The following is a 20,392-nucleotide window of genomic DNA, read 5'->3' on the forward strand; positions in this document are numbered from 1 at the left end:
GGCATAGCCTAAAACTTTTATGCAGCATTATTAATAGTGATGGACTAACATCGGCTGGGACGATTCGCGAACGTGATCGCGCGAACGCGATCAAATGTTTACGAACCGCAAGATCGCGACGGCCCCATTCACTTTAATGGCAGGCAAACCTCAAAAACCTTCAGGCCATTATTGCAGCCACCAAATACTTACAAGAAGTGCACAAATCATCCCACAACATGGACAGTGACATACCAGAGGGGGATCAATGGCAAAAATTGCCACAAAAAATATGTATTTTAATCAGGGACCATTTTTATGCATCTTAAAGGGAACCTGTCAAAAATGTGGCCTGCTGGAAATTGTATTTTAGGCCACGGGAGTACAGGCCCCAAACAATAGGCATTCACCAGACAGAAAACATCAAGTGATTATGTGACTGGATATTAGACGGTCATTGGATAACAATTTTACTTTAGGACAGTGGAGTACAGGCCCCAAAAATTATTCTTTCAATGTACAGAAAAGAACAAGTGAATATATGGCTGGAGGTATATTAGACGGTCATTGGATATCAATTTTACTGCAGGTCAGTACAAATAAATGTCAAATACATATGTTTAAAAGAACTAAAAATATTAAATTTGATTAAAAACATTGCTAACGAAATCCCCCCTCTTGAATAAACCCCATATGATAATAGGTAAAATTCGATAACACGTGGTCGTCACAGGTGTTGAATTCCTCCGAGGCCCCAACAATTAGGCATTCACCGTACAGAAAAGATCAAGTGATAATGTGGCTGGAGGTAGAGCATATTAGACGGTCAATGAATATAAATTCTACTGCAGGCCAATGGTGGTGTCTTTGGGGGTGCAGAGAGTGTAGAGGGTGCAGATAGAGAGGATGAGGAAGGTGCAGAAGCGGAAGGCTTAGTGAGCCAACCTTTGACGTAATCGCATGCACCTTCTCCAACTTCCCACTTATGCTCCGGCCTGGTGCACCTGCCCGACCCCTACCATCCCTGCGGAATGGCCTGCCTCTTCCTCTGCCTGTCATTTTCAAAATGACCCTGTGACAAAGTCCCTATAGAAGAGCAGTATTTGTGGAAGCAGGTATATAGAACCCCTTAATGAGTATTTGCTGGAAGCAGGTATATCAAACCCCTTAATCAGTTTTATTTGGGGGAAACTGGTATATCACACCAGTCGTAATTAGTTGTTCCAATAGTGTTGGACCCCCTGGATAGCTGCGGTATCTCAGCAGAACCGCACACAAATGCTGCACAATACAAATGCACTATAAAGGAAGTATATTATAGGTATATAACACCGCTGCCTCAATAAAAAATTTTTGGGGCTGGGGGCAACTGGTATATCACACCAGTTGTAATTAGTTGTTCCAATAGCGTTTGTCCCTCTGTATAGCTGCGGTATCTCAGCAAAACCGCGCACAAATGCTGAACAATACAAATGCACTATGCAGCATCAGGAGGAGGCCACAGAGTGGCACAATGACAGTGTGGAGGTGGAAGCAACATCAGGAGGCCACAGAGTGGCACAATGACAGTGTGGAGGTGGCAGCAGCAGCATCAGGAGGCCACAGAGTGGCACAATGACAGAGTGTGGAGATGGTGGCAGCACCATCAGGAGGAGGCCACAGGATGGCACAATGAGGAGGCCACAGGATGGCACAATGACAGGGTGGAGGTGGCAGCAGCATTAGGAGGCCACAGAGTGGCAAGGTGACATAGTCTGGAGGTGGCAGCAGCATCATTAGGAGGCCACAGGGTGGCACAATGACACTGTGGAGGTGTCAGCAGCATCATGAGGAGACCACAGAGTGGCACAATAACAGTGTGGAGGTGGCAGAAACAGCATCAGGAGGAGGCCAGAGGGTGGCACAATGACAGTGTGGAGGTGGCAGAAACAGCATCAGGAGGCAACATAGTGGCACAATGCCAGAGTGTGGAGATGGCAGCAGCAGCAGAATCAGGAGGAGGCCACAGGGTGGCACAATGACAGTGTGGAGGTGGCAGCAGCAGAATCAGGAGGCCACAGTGTGGCACAATGACAGAGCGTGGAGGTTGCGGCAGCAGCATCAGGAGGAGGCCACAGGGTGGCACATTGACAGTGTGGAGGTGGCAGCAGCAGCATCAGGAGGAGGCCACAGGGTGGCACAATGACAAATTGTGGAGGTTTCGGCAGCAGCATCAGGAGGAGGAAAAAGGGTGGCACAATGACAGTGTGGAGGTGGCGGCGGCAACAGCATCAGGGGGAGGCCACAGGGTGGCACAATGACACTATGAAGGTGTCAGCTGCAGCCGCATGAGGAGACCACAGAGTGGCACAATGAAAAAGTGTGGAGGTGGCGGCAGCAGCATTAGGAGGAGGCCACAGGGTGCACAATGACAGTGTGGAGGTGGCAGCATCAGGAGGCCACAGAGTGGCACAATGACAGAGTGTGGAGGTGGCGGCAGCAGCATCAGGAGGAGGCCACAGGGTGGCACAAGGACAGTGTGGAGGTGGTGGCAGCAGCAGCATCAGGAGGCCACCGAGTGGCACAATGACAGAGTGTAGAGAAGGTGGCAGCAGCAGCATCAGGAGGAGGCCACAGGATGGCACAATGACAGTGTGGAGGTGGCAGCAGCATTAGGAGGCCACAGAATGGCAAGGTGACATAGTGTGGAGGTGGCAGCAGCATCAGGAGACCACAGAGTGGCAAGGTGACATAGTCTGGAGGTGGCAGCAGCATCAGGAGGAAGCCACAGAGTGGCACAATGACAGTGTGAAGGTGGCAGCAACATCAGGAGGCCCCTGAGTGGCACAATGACAGAGTGTGGAGGTGGCAGGGGCATCAGAAGGAGGCCACAGAGTAGCACAATGACAGTGTGGAGGTGGCAGCAGCAGCATCAGGAGGCCACATAGTGGGACAATGACAGAGTGTGGAGATGGTGGCAGCAGCAGAATCAGGAGGAAGCCACAGGGTAGCACAATGACAGTGTGGAGGTAGCATAAGCAGCATTAGGAGACCACAGAGTGGCAAGGTGACATAGTGTGGAGGTTGCGGCAGCAGCATCAGGAGGAGGTGACAGAGTGGCACAATGACACTGTGGAGGTGTCAGCAGCAGCAGCATGAGGAGACCACAGAGTGGCACAATGAAAGAGTGTGGAGGTGGCAGCAGCAGCATCAGGAGGAGGCCACAGGGTGGCACAATGACAGTGTAGAGGTGTTAGCATCAGCATCAGGAGGCCATAGAGTGGCACAATGACAGAGCGTGGAGATGGCGGCAGCATCAGCATCAGGAGGAGGCCACAGGATGGCACAATGACAGTGTGGAGGTGGCAGCAGCATTAGGAGGCCACAGAGTGGCAAGGTGACATAGTGTGGAGGTGACAGCAGCATCAGGAGACCACAGAGTGGCAAGGTGACAGCAGCATCAGGAGACCACAGAGTGGCAAGGTGACATCGTGTGGAGGTGGCAGCAGCATCAGGAGACCACAGAGTGACCCGGTAACAGAGTGGGGAGGTGGATGGCAATACCAATACCAGCTGAAGATGGTGGGTGAAAGAAGGAGCACTTGGCATCAGATGTGTGGCATCAGGCTGGTGGCAGTATCAGAATAGTAGCTGAGGCAGGTAGCCAGAAGAAACCGTTCTCTTTTGTCAAAGTGATCTAGTCTGATGCATCAGGCATTGGTGGGTGGAAATCCTGGCTGATCCATGCCTGATTCATCTTGACAAAGGTCAGTCTCTCCTCATTTTGGGTGGACAGGCAAGTTCTTCTTGTGGTAACTATGGCCCCCGCCGCACTAAACACCTGCTCTGATGCCACACTACTGGCTGGGCAGGACAGCTTTTCCAGGGCAAACTCTGCCAGTTGCAGCCACAAATCCAGTTTGGCTGCCCAGTAGCCCAGCGGATCTTCAATGTGGGGTGGCAGGGTGCTGTCCAAGTATACCACCACCTGTCCATTCAGGTGGTGCTCCAGGTCTAGCCGCTGCTGCTGGTGAGTAGTTTCTTCCGTATGCTCCTGCTCCTCCTCTCCTGTCACCTGTGTAGAAAACCCCCCCATTTCGCTACACATTGCTTGTGCTCCAATTTCCTCCTCCTCCAGTTCAGCCCCCAGAACTCTCATGTGGCTGTGAGATATAGGCTCCACGTCTCCAGTCCCGTGACCAGCCAGATTTACCAGCATCTGTTCCAGGACATGAAGCAGTGGAATGACGTTGTTCATCCTGTAGTACTGGCGACTGACAAATAATGTGGCCTCCTCAAAGGGCCTGAGCAAACGTCAGGTGTCACGCATGAGCTGCCACTGGCTGACATCGAAGTTACACAGGGGAGTACTCCTGTCCGCTTGGATCATCAAGAAATAGTTTGTGGCCTTTCTCTGTTCGTATAGTCGGTCCAACATATGGAGGGTGGAATTCCAATGGGTGGAAACGTTGCATATCAGCCTATGTTAGGGGATGCCGTTCAAGGAGGGTGTGCTTTGCGGTGTACGAGTGGCTGAAGTACATGCAAAGTTTCCTGGACATTTTTAGGATGTCTGGCAAATGGGTGGAAGACTTCAGGAACAACCAGCTTGACAACCAGATTGAACACGTGTGCCATGCAGGGCGCATGGCTCAGCCCTTCTTGACGCAGTGCCGACACCATGTTCTTCCTGTTGTTGGTCACCATGGTTCTGATTTTGAGTTGTCGCGGAGAAAGCCAGGATTCAATTTCTTGATGAAGGACACGGAGCAGTTCCTCCCCTGTGTGACTCAGTTCGCCCCAAGCAAACGAGGTGCAGAGCAGCGTGACACTGCCGTGCCCTGCACATGTGCTATGCTGGTGGGGCACTGTGAATTGTCCCTGCAGTGGAGGTTGAGGACATAGTGGAGGATGAGGAGGCAGAGGTGGACATTGTCGCAGGACCAACTGCGTGAGAACGTGGAGGCGGAAGCGGCGTCACCTGGTCAAGTTGCTGGTGTGGCTGTTCAGGAACCACATTCACCCAGTGGGCCATGTATTGTCCTTGACCGTAGTTACAGCTCCACACGTCGGCACTGCTGTGCACCTTGGCAGACACCGACAGGCTCAAGGACTGGCCCACCTTCTATTCTACATACGTGTGCAGGGCTGGTACTGCCTTTTTGGCAAAGAAATGACGGCTTGGGACTCTCCACCTCAGATCAGCACAAGCCATCAGTTCTCTGAAAGGTGCAGAGTCCACCACTTGGAAAGGGAGGGACTGCAGCACCAGCAACTTGTCCAGGAGCACATTCAGCTTCTGCGCCGTTGGATGAGTGCACGCATACTGTTGTCTCTTGGCAATCGATTCGGTGATCGATTGCTGACAGAATGACTGATGAGGAGTAGAAGGAGGAGCAGGAGCATCAGGACCAGCAGATGATGGGAAGGACAGACAGCTACCTTCGGCCTGAAATCGGGTGCGTGCCACTTTATGGTGACGCTGCATATGTTGACGCTGGGCCATGGTTCCAACATTGGCAACCTGGCCATGCTTCACCTTCTGCCCACAGATTCTACAAATGGCCATGTTCACCTCCTCCGACGGCTTAGCAAAAAACTGCCACATCGCCGAGTAGGTGATTTTACTCCCAACACTACGCATTGACTGACTGCTACCGCTGCTGCTTCCGTGAACCCCTGCACCACTAATTTCCGCGCACTTAGGCTCCTGTGAAGCAGGTGGTCTACCACGGGCACGTTTGGCTCCTGACCTCCCACTGCTGCCACCCTGCTGACTCCCAGCCACGCTAGCGACTTGCCGGCTCCGCCACTGCCTCACGGGAAAGCTGTCACCCTCTTCTCCCGAAGATGATAAAGCCGCCAAATTCACCCGGTTCCCAAGTGGGATCAGCTACATCATCATCATCGAGTGCTGTCTGCACGTCACTGATGTCCTCCTCAATGGTCTCTGGGTCAGAAGCCTGACCGCTTGCAACACCAGTTCCCACGCCACTCGCCTCATCACTACTCGCTCGCCTACCGGAGAAAGTGGCGGATGTCTTCTCCACATATTGGCTGGCCAGTAGCTGCTGACTGTCCTCTAGTAGATCGTCCTCGCTGCATACAATACTTATCTGGCTTATGGAACAGAAAAGGACAGAGGCAGGTTGAGGACAGGTGAGGGCACAGGGCCTGCTCCCGGGCCATCTCAACTAAGGGTTGTGTCTGACGAACCCACCGACTCTTGGCTGGGGGTGTCTGATGTCACTTGGGACAAAGTGGATGACCGAGTCAACCATTCAAGAACCGCTGGGTAGCTGGTCAAGACACGATTGCTAGATGATACCGGGAGCTCAGGCCTTTCGTTGCAACTCCTGCTGCCACGCCCCCTTACTCTGCTGCGACCTGTGCCTGCGCAAGAAACATTTAGGCCTCTGACACTCCCCTGTGCAGGGCCTGGCACTTCTCTGTCTGACATACTGTTAGACAAAATAAGTAAATAAAAGGGAAATTAAAACACCCCACAAAAGTCTGTAATTTTCTCACTTCACCACACAACGGCTAATAAGCCCTTTGTTTTCCACTAGTAAACTCCAAAAAGGGCTTTAGAACATATAACTGCACCGCTGAACGACAAATATATATTTTTTTGCCACTAATACACGCCAAAAAGGGCTGTAATTTTCTCACTCCACCACACTAATAGGCCCTTTTTTTCCCCACTAATACAAGCCAAAAAATGCTTAAAAACATATAACTGCACAGCACAAGGCAAATAAGACGTAGAAATATTTCCTTGTAATAAACCCTGTTAATGGCTGCATCAAACAGGACTTGCACCCCAATAAAAAGAACGGTTTGTTGACATTACAGAGCTGTATAATGTCAATTTGGATCTGCAGACAGTGCAGCAAGTTGTAATAGTATTGTTCCTATTACCCAGGCTGTAAATTCCCCTACTGAACCCTGTTCTGCTTCAATACTGTGTAATATTTCCTCCCTATCCTTTCCCTACACTTCTAATGCTCTTTCCCTTACCTTCTATTGAGCAAAATATAAGTTTTTAAGTCTTTCCTAGCACTGTCCCTAGCGCCTGCTAACGTCTCTCCCTGCACTAAGTACACTGGAAAATGGCTAAATCCAAGTTGGCTTAGGCTATTTATAGGGCTGTGACATCACAGGGCTAGCTGGCTGCTGATTGGCTGCATGCATGGCATTGTGGGTGATCCCTCGTTTCCAGAGTTCCTTGCTCCACATCCTAACACGTTCAGCAGCCATTTTAGGAAAAAATGCATTTCGTTACCACGAAGCATGAGGAAATTCGGATTCGGTGCAAATCAAATTTTTCCTGAAATTCGAAACTAATTGCACTTCGTCAACTTCGATTCACTCATCTCTAATGTTAAACTTACCGGCATATAGTTTCCGGATGGATCATAGTATGAAATTCTGTCTGCTGATGAAGCCATTAATCCATGTAAAGCAGAGTATGCATTTGTCTTTCCACCATGGAAGTTTACTGCATTGTAATATGCTGCAATCTGGTCAATCGGGTAAAGGGGCCAATTAGCAAGAACTGAACTGGTCTAACCATACAGTAAAGGTATCCATACACACTAGATAGTAGTAGTTAAATGAATGATTGGTGACATACATATATAAATTTTAGTTTCTATTTAGTCCACTACACACCAGACACACTACACACCTGTTTAGTGCTGGTGTTGACTTTTGGCACTGGAGCTACTCTCAGTTGATGTTGGGATTGTTGGACACCCACTGATCAGATATTGCTAAAAAGAAAATGGCCACCGTTTATTTTCCATAGGGCTATAAATGTAGAGCTCCTTATGTTTCAGTAAAGGGGAGGGGTGGTGATATGGGTCCAGCAGGGCAGTGCAGCGTGTCCGCGGGTCTAGTAGTTCGGGGTGCCGCCGCCCCTGTATCTGGAGATGGTCCTCTCTCACTGAGGTGCTCCCTTCTTTTGTGAATGGGGCCTCTGTGTCTGCGGGGTCTTTCATAGTACTGAGTGGTGTAGGTGGCCCGACAAAAGGGAAGGAGGGGGTGGTGTGGGCCCAGCAGGACAGTTTAGCATGTCCGTGGGTCCAGCGGCTAGGGTGTCGCCGACTCTTTACCTTGTCACGGCCGCCTCTCTCTGAGCTGCTGCCTCCTGCTCTGAACAGGGCCGCTGTGTCAGCGAGGTCCCTCTGTGAGCAGAGCTGTGTGGGTGGACGTGCCCCAATGTAGGCAACTGCGATGCAGAAGGCCTCTGCAAGGCCAAACAGGGCTTTCGTCCTGGCCGTGGAAGCAAAGCTGCGGCCTCAACGCCGACTCCCGGGTCTGGGTACGGGCTGTTGAGTGGGGTGCCCCGGTGTTTGGTTGGGCAGGTAACCCTTATGCCTCCGCTTTCCCCAGTGTTGTGGAGGAGCACAATCAAAACGCGGCCATGCTTGATGCCCCATCCCCGGAAGTCTTCAAAAAAATTTTGTATAATGTCTATGCTTCTTTGTAGAATCATAACTGTGAAAGTACGGGTGTTCTTTGGGCTTCCCTAAAGTCTTTTTCATCAATATTATTCACTGTTTCAGCTGCATAGCTAGATGTATTTCTCTTAGAAGCAGGGGGCGTACCCCTGTTGTGAAATCTGCCAGCACTGTACTGCTGTAACGTCCTTTACTTTACTTCCCACTATGCTTTTGTCAGCTCAGGAGCTCACAGAACAGATAAGGAAGGGGGAAATCAGACTTACAGGCACATAGAAGGCTCATATAATCTTCAAAAGCTGTATAGAAGCAGTTGCCTTATCAGGCTCAGGATCTCAGCTAGCTCTGACATGCTCCCATTTCCTGTGAACCATCTTCTGAGTCTCTGTTACTAGGGACAGATCTTGCCTGACAAGAGGCAGTTGTCACCGCTAGTTCTGTGAGAAGGTCTGGCAGACGTCCTTCTCTACCTCTTGCATGATGTTCTTTGTTTTGGTTTCACTTTGTCATCTCCTTTCCTTCTCCCGGTGTCACCTATTTAGACTAATTGTCTCCCTTTTATATTCCCTCCCATACTGCCTCACTTTGCGGTTTATACTACTTCCTGGATGAAGTGTTCACTGCTGGAGGCTGCTGCTGTTTACTCAGATAAGTGTTTTCATGTATTGTGTTTCCTTGCTGGCTTGATTCTAGGTGACCCTGACTCCTTCCGTATTAAGTGCAGGGAGCCGGTGGTCATGTCCCCTCACTATTATAGGGTTTTCAGGTGTCACACAGTCTAGGTATGTGGGCATGCAATCGTCTACCATTGAGACCCTTGCATGGGCATAGCAGTCCGGGAGAGCTCTTAGGGTTTTATAGGGCTCACCTATATGCTCCTTAGTTTGGGATCAAGCCAGTCGGACGTTTATTCATTAGTTCCAGCTATCTGCAACATCATCCGTGACAGCAGTGGACTGCCAATTAGGTGGAAGTGAGACCCCCAGTGGCCATGACTTTACAGCTTCTTAACAGATGGATGTAGGCATATTTTTTTTAATTAAGTGATTTAGAAATTTGCTACTTACGCCATTCTCTATTAAATGAACTAGAGTGAAAGTACAGTGACTATTTAAAATGAAATTGGAAACCTTTGGATGTCCAGCAATGCTCCATACACCCCCCATGAAGGAGCTTATGGCTCCATAAAAAAACGTGGCCATAATTCAGTCATGTGCATAAGACCTAAATAAGATTTTCACCCAAAAGGTAAAAAAGGCCACATTCTACTAAATAAATGGTGAGGGCAGTAGCAAAAGTTTGGCAATTCAGGTAGCGTTATGTACAATGATATTGGCATTTTCTCTTTATTCAGATGCAGTAGCAAAGTGTAGCTATACTGGTTGTCTCTTTTCAAACACTGACATCATTCTACAAATTAACCATCAATTTGTGATGTTATTTAAAGTAGTTTTTCAGCTAAAAAACCTTATCCTATATCTACAGAAGAGGGGACAAGCGTCTGATCGATGGGGCTCCTGTTGCTGTGACATCGACCAATCACAAGAAAGGACATTTTTGATTGCCCCATGAGAATGGAGAGATGGTGCACATGTGACCACTACTTCATTCACTTCTGTGGAGATAGCAGGACACTGTACTGCATGTTAGGTGTTTTATGTTGCCATTTCTACAATGCAGTGGAAACAACCAAACTATATCTATAGCAACCCCCTGCAGATACACGTAGCCATTATCATAACTTAGTTCAGAAATTAAGGGAAAGCAAGAACTTCATTATTAAAAAGTCTGCCATGTGGCTACTTTTGGAAGAGAAGGTGACAGAGAGGTGGTGAACTATCTTGAGATGTCAGAACTTCTGCATTAAAAATTGCAAGAGTAGTAGGTAGGCAGATGTGGCCTTGATATAGAAAGTTCGCAGGGGTTGCAGACATGATCTCCAGTCTAATACTCCTCATTTATATTGCGTTTAACACTTTGGTCTTAGCATACATATTTTAAGAACCTCAGCAGGGAGGAAGAGCCATGTGTTCAATTTAGTGACAAAGCTAAGGGAAGGAAGAGAAGAAGAAATTAGGACAGGCTGATTTATGTTCCTCTTGCCCCCTAAGCCTAGGTCATCATGCTATCAGCTGTCAGTCTGTCATAAATCTTAAAATTCATGCCTCATTAAACACAGTAGCTATAGCTCTACCACTTCAGTTTGAATGTTTGATGCATTAGGAATGGGAGATTAAAAAAGGGGGCAAGTGGACTATTAACCCCTTCTACAACTAATCACGAGCCTAGCACAGACAGACATGCTAAAGGTTAGTTCACATAGATGTATTTCAAACTGTGTGAGGTCCACTGCTTCCCTTGGTCTTCATGTCTGCTACAAATCTTATCATTTTATATGGACATTATTATCTGTTAGATATAAAGCAGCAGCATATTCCACTACTTTTTACATAGGACTATCCTTCTCACAGCAGTCCTTGTCCACCATGGGGTCTGATGTGCACATTTACTAGCACCAATTTTAAAGGATGTTTTTGAAGTTTGTGTAATAAAATGAAAGAATGAAAGAATGTAAAATCTTTATGTAGATGTCATTTGGTTAAATTCAAAACCTTATTCCCCTGAGCCACTTTCCCATCCAGTCAACATCATATATCAGTACTAGCGTCATGACCAACAAAATGGCTCCTGTTGTAGAAGATTTATATATCTTGTAAACAGTAAGCCATAGTTTGAAGCATACAACTGCTTCTTGCTGGATGAAACAAGCACATTTGCACTTCGTGTTCAGTTATATGCTGCTTATTGACTCCAAAGGATAACCTATATGAAAACTGAAAAACATGGCTGCTTTCCAAGGGCTGTGGCTGGTGCTGCAGCTCAGGTTTATAGTAGTATGTAGATTATCATGTTTAAGGACATCTTCACCCACCCAGCCTCTTCCTCTGACTATCGCAAATTATTTTCAAACTTCTTTGGCAAAGGGGAGCTGAGCTGCAGTACGCTGGCATGACCGCTACACAGCGGACAGGACTTTCTGCTAATGGCTTTGTACAGAGATGAGCGCAGTTCTTAAAAATTCAATTCGCTGCTTCACTGAATTTTATAAAGCTATTTGGTTTGTGGCTAATTACTTTGTCACAAAGCACATTTCTTTGTAAGTAACGGGCGTAATGACAGGGAAGGCGATTACGCCACCCCCATCATTGAACCACTCACATGCTGCCTTCATCACTGATCACAGAATCTGAGATGACCATTGAGGGCTGTCAGGGGTTAATCATAAAAAATAAAAAAATCTGTTGTGTGAAGAGGCCATCTTGCTTGAAGATCCAGCGCGTTGGACCTTCAAGCAAGATGGCCTCGGCGGCCTTTTCACGCTCAAATGGATGAGTATGATTTATTTTTACTGCCATTTCAGGGAAAATTGATTCGTCACCACGAAGCACAAGGAAATTTGGCTTGGCGAGGAATTGAATTTTCCCTCAAATTTGGATTGAAGTCCATTTCAATTCACTCAACACTAGCTTTGTAGACTGTGTTGCTGCCAGAAACAGGTGACTGGGGGACTTGCGGACTGTCGGACTGCCACCGGACTGATATTAATGACCTCTACTGGAGATAGATCACAAATATCTAGAGACTGGAAAACCCCTTTAATGCCCCCATATACATTATTATTTATTATTAAAGCGCCATTCATTCCATAGCGCTGTACATATGAGAAGAGGTATACATACATAATACAGACAATTGCACTAATCATAAACAAAACGAGTTACAAACTGGTACAGAAGGAGAAAGGGCCCTGCCCGTGAGAGCTTACAATCTACATGGTATGGGAGAAGGACACAGTAGGTGCGGGTGAAGTTGGTCATGGTGGTATAGAGGCAGCAGGGTCACTGGTTGTAAGCTTGTCTGAAGAGGTGGGTTTTCAGGTTTCTTATGAAGGATTCCACTGCAGGTGAGAGTCTGATATGTTGGGGTAGTGAGTTCCAGAGTATAGGGAATGCGCGGGAGAAATCTTGGAGGCGATTGTGGGAAGAGAGTGCGTGTGGGGATGTATCGGGAAAGTAGCTCAAAGATGTAGGGAGGGGACAGGTTATGGACGGCCTTGTATGTATTTGTTAGTACTTTGAAGTGAATTCGCTGGGCAATGGGGAGCCAGTGAAGGGATTGGCAGAGGGGAGAGGCAGAGGAGTAATAGGGTGAGAGGTGAATTAGTCGGGCAGCAGAGTTGAGGATAGATTGGAAGGGTGCGAGAGTGCTAGATGGAAGGCCACAGAGAAAAGTGTTGCAGTAGTCTAGGCGGGAGATGATGAGGGCATGTACAAGCATTTTCACAGATTCAAAGTTAAGGAAAGCACGGATGCGGGAGATGTTTTTGAGTTGGAGGCGGCAGGTGGTGGAAAGGGCTTGGATGTGTGGTCGGAAGGAAAGGGCAGAATCCAAGGTCACTCCAAGGCAGCGGAATTGGTTGACTGGGGATAGTGTGCAGCCATTGATCGTGATAGATAGGTCTGTTGGGGGGGTTGAGCAAGATGGGGGAAAGATGATGTGGCGAAACCAACCTCGCCACTGGGTTTTGGAGAGGCCTGTTTAAAAGCCTCTTGCCTCAGGATTATGGCCCATACTAACTTTTAAACCCCTGAACCTATTCAAGTGAATTTTGGATAGGTTTGTCCCCAAGTTATACTGTTTAAATTGATGTAAGTTATATGTATGGACAATGTAAACTCACAAAGTTGTAACAATTTATAATAAGTGTAACTTGTCAGCTTGGGAGGAATATGCTGGGTGTGTTTCTATTGTGCCATTGTCCCATTGTGTGTTTAAATGGTGATGTCTGTCCTGTTGTATCCACATGTGTATTGGCGATTTCCCTTTGTCCTGAGAGATAATTGGATTGCTCCTCGGTTGTCTCCGGGACAGAGAGGAGGAAACCATGATGCATTGTGGGGATATGTTGTATCTGTCCTGTGTCGCAGTCTCCCTTCTGGTCCTCTGGGGGCGTGAACGATTGGTTGCTGTACTTACATTGTATGTGTTGTAAATTACTGATTGGTTGTATTTCAAACCCCTGTGGGCAGTACTATGTTTGTGGTTTATGAATAAAAGAGGCTGTACTTGAAGTACAGTCAGACCACTGCTTGACCCTCAACACGGAGCCTTGTCTCGTTATTGGGGGCATCCGCTGTATGCTGTTAGAGACTGATTGCCAGGAGTGTAAGCTGATTTCTGTTCGTCTGCTAGCAGCTATTCGTGAGGTTCCAGTTTGGAGTGCTATTTTGTATCCAGTCCGGGAGGTTGGTGTTCTGCAGTAGCTGTGCCTGTCTCTCAGAAAGGGGCATATCGCCTAAACGGATTTTAACCCCTTGTCTGCGGAAACGGTCCGTTACATTGGTGGCAAGCAGCGGGATCGTTCCTACAGCCAGAAGGACAGCTACAGGAGACACCATTTCTTTGGATTTTACAACTTAATGGCAACGCATGTCTCAGTACAGCGACCCTAAAAGCACCAGAATGGAACCAGCTGTGGAGTACAGATACTCTGTTGAGGAATTTGACCGTATGATGTGGTTGCGGCTGAACTTCTTCGGCCGCAATCCAGCTGAGAAATACGTGAAGTTTGTGAGGAGTCTAGTGTTCAAGACCCTACTATACCGGGCAGAAGGGGACGGTCAGCTGCCACGTTGGGTGGACCTCCATCGGAAGTTACAGTTGCGGGACAGAGGGAGCTCAGTCTCCTCTCCCCAGCGGCAGAGTGTCCAGCAGGGAATTGGGAGCCCAGTCTCCATTCCCCAGCGGCAGTGTGAATTGCAGGGAATTGGGAGCCCAGTCTCCATTCCCCAGCGGCAGTGTGAAGTGCAGGGAGAGGAGAGCAGCGTCCTCCCTCCCCAGCGGCAGGCTGAGTTACAGGGGGCAGAGGTAGTTGTTCCTGCCCCCAGCAGCAGAGTGATATGCCGGGAAGGCAGTGTGAAATGCAGGGAGAGGAGAGCAGTGTCCTCCCTCCCCAGCGGCAGGCTGAGTTACAGGGGGCAGAGGTAGTTGTTCCTGCCCCCAGCAGCAGCATGATTTTTTGGGAATTGGGAGCCCAGTCTCCATTCCCCAGCGGGCGTGTGATTTATTGGGAATTCGGAGCCCAGTCTCCATTCCCCAGCGGCAGGCGGAGTTACAGGGGACAGAGACAGTCGGTCCTGTCCCCCAGCGGCAGAGTGTCCAGCAGGGAATAGAGAGCCCAGTCTCCTTTCCCCAGCAGCAGGACACTGTATTGGGAGCGGAGACGGTCGGTTGCCCTCCCCAGCGGCTGGAAGTATGTATGGGAGAGGAGCTCGTTACCCCCTCTCCCCAGCAGCAGCTTAACGCACCAGGCGGAGACAGTAAGCCCCACAACAGTGCAGATGGGACCGTGGTCTCTGCACCTACAGCACAGGGGGTAGGGACAGTCGGTCTCCCCCTCCAGCAGCAAAGCTGGGTATCCAAAGGGGAGACAGTCGGTCTCCCCCTCCAACAACCAGGCTCCAACCAGGCTTCTTCCGTGGTAGCGCTGGCACCAGGGCAGAGTACCGCTGATCCCTGCCCACAAAGCAACCTCCACTCCAAGCCAGGGAGCAACACAGAGACCGGGAGTACCAGCTTCCAACATAACCTTGGTGGACTCACTGGACAGAGACAGGCTACCAAATTCAACAGGTCCAGTATTGGGTTGTGGGTGGACTGCCAGACTAACTCAGGTACTGACCGTGAGGTCAGGTATCTGGTTAGTCTTCCCTGGGGGGGGGAGATGTGTGGCGAAACCAACCTCGCCACTGGGTTTTGGAGAGGCCTGTTTAAAAGCCTCTTGCCTCAGGATTATGGCCCATACTAACTTTTAAACCCCTGAACCTATTCAAGTGAATTTTAGATAGGTTTGTCCCCAAGTTATACTGTTTAAATTGATGTAAGTTATATGTATGGACAATGTAAACTCACAAAGTTGTAACAATTTATAATAAGTGTAACTTGTCAGCTTGGGAGGAATATGCTGGGTGTGTTTCTATTGTGCCATTGTCCCATTGTGTGTTTAAATGGTGATGTCTGTCCTGTTGTATCCACATGTGTATTGGCGATTTCCCTTTGTCCTGAGAGATAATTGGATTGCTCCTCGGTTGTCTCCGGGACAGAGAGGAGGAAACCATGATGCATTGTGGGGATATGTTGTATCTGTCCTGTGTCGCAGTCTCCCTTCTGGTCCTCTGGGGGCGTGAACGATTGGTTGCTGTACTTACATTGTATGTGTTGTAAATTACTGATTGGTTGTATTTCAAACCCCTGTGGGCAGTACTATGTTTGTGGTTTATGAATAAAAGAGGCTGTACTTGAAGTACAGTCAGACCACTGCTTGACCCTCAACACGGAGCCTTGTCTCGTTATTGGGGGGATCCGCTGTATTCTGTTAGAGACTGATTGCCAGGAGTGTAAGCTGATTCCTGTTCGTCTGCTAGCAGCTATTCGTGAGGTTCCAGTTTGGAGTGCTATTTTGTATCCAGTTCGGGAGGTTGGTGTTCTGCAGTAGCTGTGCCTGTCTCTCAGAAAGGGGCATATCGCCTAAACGGATTTTAACCCCTTGTCTGCGGAAACGGTCCGTTACAGATGATGAATTCTGTTTTATCCATGTTAAGTTTTAGAAAGCGAAAGGCAAAGAAGGATGATATAGAAGATAGACATTGTGGGATTCTGGATAATAAGGTGGTGATGTCTGGACCAGAGAGGTAGATTTGTGTGTCGTCAGCTTAAAAGTGATACTGAAAGCCATGGGACTCTATGAGATGTCCCAGGCCAAAAGTGTAGATAAAAGCGAGCAGGGGTCCTAGGACAGAGTTAGAGTATTGTTGGCCAAACCCACTGTTTTTGGAAGGATCGGCTGACAGTTTAGTGTTTAAGGGGACCTGGTAACTCTACCATGACATATGATGCCAGAGAAGAGAAGTATGGGCCACTTTGATTTTTAACGTCCAGTCCTTTTGTTCTCCTGGAAGATAAGCCACTGCCAGCGGCCGAGTCGATCAATTATGAGTATGCGGGAATCGAGAGGGATTGCTGCCATTTTAACTGACAGCCGTTGAAGGTGTATGGTAACTTTTACTTTAACTAAAACCAAACTTGGCAGAAACACAAGAAAGTAGAGCTCATAGTACCAAAGAATAAAAATATATATTTTATTTAGGACATAATTAAAAATACATAAATAAATAAAGAAGCCAGTAAATGTGATGCCATGAACACGGCAAGTAAGGGCAGAGGAAAAGAAAGAAAAAACGCCACCCTGGGGTGTACACACAGATGAATAATACAGCATAACAACGTTTTTGTCTTTCTAAAAACTTGGGGAGAGATAATCCTGAATGCCAAAATACTGTAATACATTGTGAAAATCTGAAGCATCATAGGCTGAGCCACTTTGCTATCCAGTCAACATCATATATAAGTACTAGCGTCATGACAGTGAAAAGAAATAGGCTGTTAAAAATGCTTTTCCCTTACGTCCTACCAGCAGCACAGATAAGGTTAACTGCCCCTGTGGACTGGTAGGATCGGCGGAATTTTAATGAGCCCAAGAACCAATAAACGATCTTCAGCTCCCTGAAAGGGAGGAGATCACCCCCCAGCCCACCGTGTTTTTTTCTGTCCTCTGGACAGGTGGACTGGCGTGTCGCTCCCCCTCAGGAAGCTGAAGAGTGCTTAGGGGCTCTTTTTTTCCTTAAGCTAATGCATCGCTTTTTCTTGGTCTCAGTGCCTTTATTTTAGGCCTGATCGCGGCGATTTTCGTCGCTGGGGTACCGTCGGGGAGGGGGGTGTTCCCTCCCCTCTTCTTTCATCTCTGTATGCGGTGTCCCGTCTCTCCATACCGCATGTGTGCGGCGCTATGGGCGCCGCCATCTTCCGGAAGTGACGCGCACTAGGTGCGCTACGTCACTTCCGGTTTTCCGGAGCGATGCGGTGAGGATTTAAAACTCACCATTTCTATCAAACGGTCTCCCTATAAAGACATCCTGGGATCCAGGATTAATCTGGGGAGACATTTAGGACAAGCTGAGCCAGTATAGGCTCTGTTTTCCCTCTGGGCTAATTACGATCAAGGACCCGCCCAGAGCTCCTTTTAAGCGCCCAGAGCCTATCAGTCAGTGCTCTGGTTGCGTCGCTTTCACAAGTTAGCTCCAGAGTTCCCTGTGCCTTGAGATATTCTGTATTGCTTGGCTTGGGTTTTGTTGTTCCTCTTTTCACAGCTCTATTTCTTCTAGTGCTGGTGGGCCCCCTTAAGGTCTTGTTTCTCCACCTCCAGGTATTGTAGGTGTTATGACCTGTTTTTTTCTTTCCAATTACAGACTATGGCTTCCCCTAAGGATCCGGATCAGCGGAAGGCTGGGGCCAAGAGGAAGCATTTGGCATGTTACGAATGTAACATACCCTTAGACGACAGCTGTCCTTACTCCAGAAGAAGAATTTACTTCTTGCTTTTTCCCTCCAGAAAAGACGCAGAAGTTACTCAAGTCCATCAGGTCGGGGGACCAGGATGTTGACATGGGGGAGTCTTCCGATCCCGCCGGACGGACACAGCGTGTCTTTAGAGCGGATGAGACCCTCCTCTCAGAAAGCCTGAGAAAGGTCCAGTGCTCACTCGAAAATTCAAACTCATGTACCCGATGGCTAAACCCTTGGTGGAATCGTGGGGTTCCGTTCCCAAGGTGGACATGGCTATAGCCAAGTTGTCCCGGCGCACTCTAGTCCCTGCAGACGATGGGTCTAGTCTGCAGGACCCTCTAGACTGGAGGGCAGAGTGCACCCTTAGAAGGAGTTACGCGGCGGCTGCTGCCACCGCATCAACTTCAATTGCGGCCACGGAGGTAGCCGCCTATTTACGATCCAAGCTCAACCAAATCCAGACGGACGTGGATCAGAGCGTATCAAGAGATGACATCCTGGCAGCCTTCAAGTCAGCCAATCTGGCTATGGACTTTCTGGTCGATTCCACCCAGATGCAGCTGAAACTGGCCGCCAAAACGATGGCCCTAGTTTCAGCTGCCCGCAGACCACTTTGGCTGAAACCGTGGATCGCGGACAACGCGTCCAAGTTCAACCTTTGTGGGCTCCCCTTCGAACCGGATAGGCTATTCGGGTCCGAATTGGACAAGATAATGGAGGGGCTCTCCGATAAAAAGGGGAAGAGCCTCCCCCAGCAGCCCTTTCGGGGTCGCCCCAGACAGGAGAAGAAAGACGGAGGTCGTCCAGGGCAGCAGTCTAGGCGCAGAGATTGGGGGGGGCCGTCTCGTAAATATTCGAGACGCCCCCGCAAACCCACAAACAGGGAGGCAAAACCCCCCTGACTATGGGCCTCCTCGAGGCTCTTGGATAAGCCCTGCTGCCCCTGCAGTGTCTGCTCTAGATTTTCCCGTACCCCTCCCCCAGATTCCCGTGGGGGGCCGTCTTACCCATTTCAAAGACTCTTGGAGCCGGTTGATTGCAGACCCCTGGGTCCAGGACATAGTTTCCGTCGGGTACCGGGTAGATCTTATCTCTCTCCCCCCCAGAGAGATTCATCGCCACACGAAACTTCGGGTCTGCCAAACAAGTGGTCCTAGAATCTTACATTCAGGACTATATATCCAAGGGAGCCCTAGAGGAGGTGCCGGCAGGGGAGAGGGGCCTAGGGATTTATTCACCAGTGTTCCTGGTTCCCAAGAAGACGGGAGATCTCCGGATGATCATCGACTTGAGATTCCTCAATCGATTTATAAGAAAAACAAGGTTTCGCATGGAAACCATAAGGTCAGTCAGCCATATCCTCAACCTCAGGGATGTCATGGCTACTCTGGACCTCAAGGATGCGTATCTTCACATTCCGATCCATTCCGCGTCCCGGAAACTCCTCAGGATCGCGGTCCAGATTTCAGGGGTTCGCAGGCACTTTCAGTTCGCCGCGCTTCCCTTCGGAATCTCTTCTGCCCCCCTTATCTTCACCAAGGTGGTGGTGTCGGTGGTGGCAGCTTTGAGACTTCAAGGACTGACTATTATTCCTTATCTGGACGATTGGCTTTTCATAGCCTCTTCAGTTCCGATCCTTACCCACCATCTTCAGATTGCAATTTCCTTTCTCCTCCGCCTGGGCTGGATTATCAACTGGCAGAAGTCGAATGTGAGCCCATCGACTTCAATCCATTATTTAGGATTCGTGGTCGACTCTGTGGAGATGTCCCTCCGGTTGACTCTAGAAAGGAAAGCGCGGATTCAGGACCTGGCAAGGGTCCTTTATGTCCCTCGTCGAGTCTCTATCCGGACTCTCATGAAGATGCTGGGGCTCATGTCAGCGGCTGCGGACGCAGTCCCTTGGGCGTTATGGCACCTCCGTCCTCTTCAGTCGGAGGTCTTACACTTATGGAACGGCAGCCCTGCGGGGCTAGATTCCCTATGCTCCCTGTCCAATCAAACCCGGAATTCCCTCAGATGGTGGTTTCAGCTACCAGCAGGGAAGTCTATGACCCAACCAGTTTGGGTCATATTGACTACAGACGCGTCCCTTGTAGGCTGGGGTGCTCACCTGGACGGATCCCCAGTACAGGGATCTTGGTCTCCTCTGGAGCGGCGTCTTTCTTCCAATCTTCGCGAAATGCGAGCTATCCGGCTAGCCCTCCTTCACTTCGCCCCTCAGATTCGGGGCAAAGCAGTGAAAGTCCAGTCAGACAATATGACTGCAGTTCTCTATATAAACAAGCAGGGAGGCACAAGATCATTGCCCCTTCTGTTAGAGATCGGGGTGATTCTTCGGTGGGCAGAGACGAACCTTTCCCATCTATCTGCCGTTCATATTCGAGGCTCCCTCAATATGATAGCGGACCGCTTAAGTCGAGGATTACCGACCATGGAGTGGTCTCTGCATCCGGAGATCTTCAGGCAGCTAGTTCACAGATGGGGTATGCCAGAGGTGGATCTCA

This window comes from Bufo bufo, chromosome 1 (genome assembly GCF_905171765.1).
Source record: "Bufo bufo chromosome 1, aBufBuf1.1, whole genome shotgun sequence".
NCBI lineage: Eukaryota > Metazoa > Chordata > Amphibia > Anura > Bufonidae > Bufo > Bufo bufo.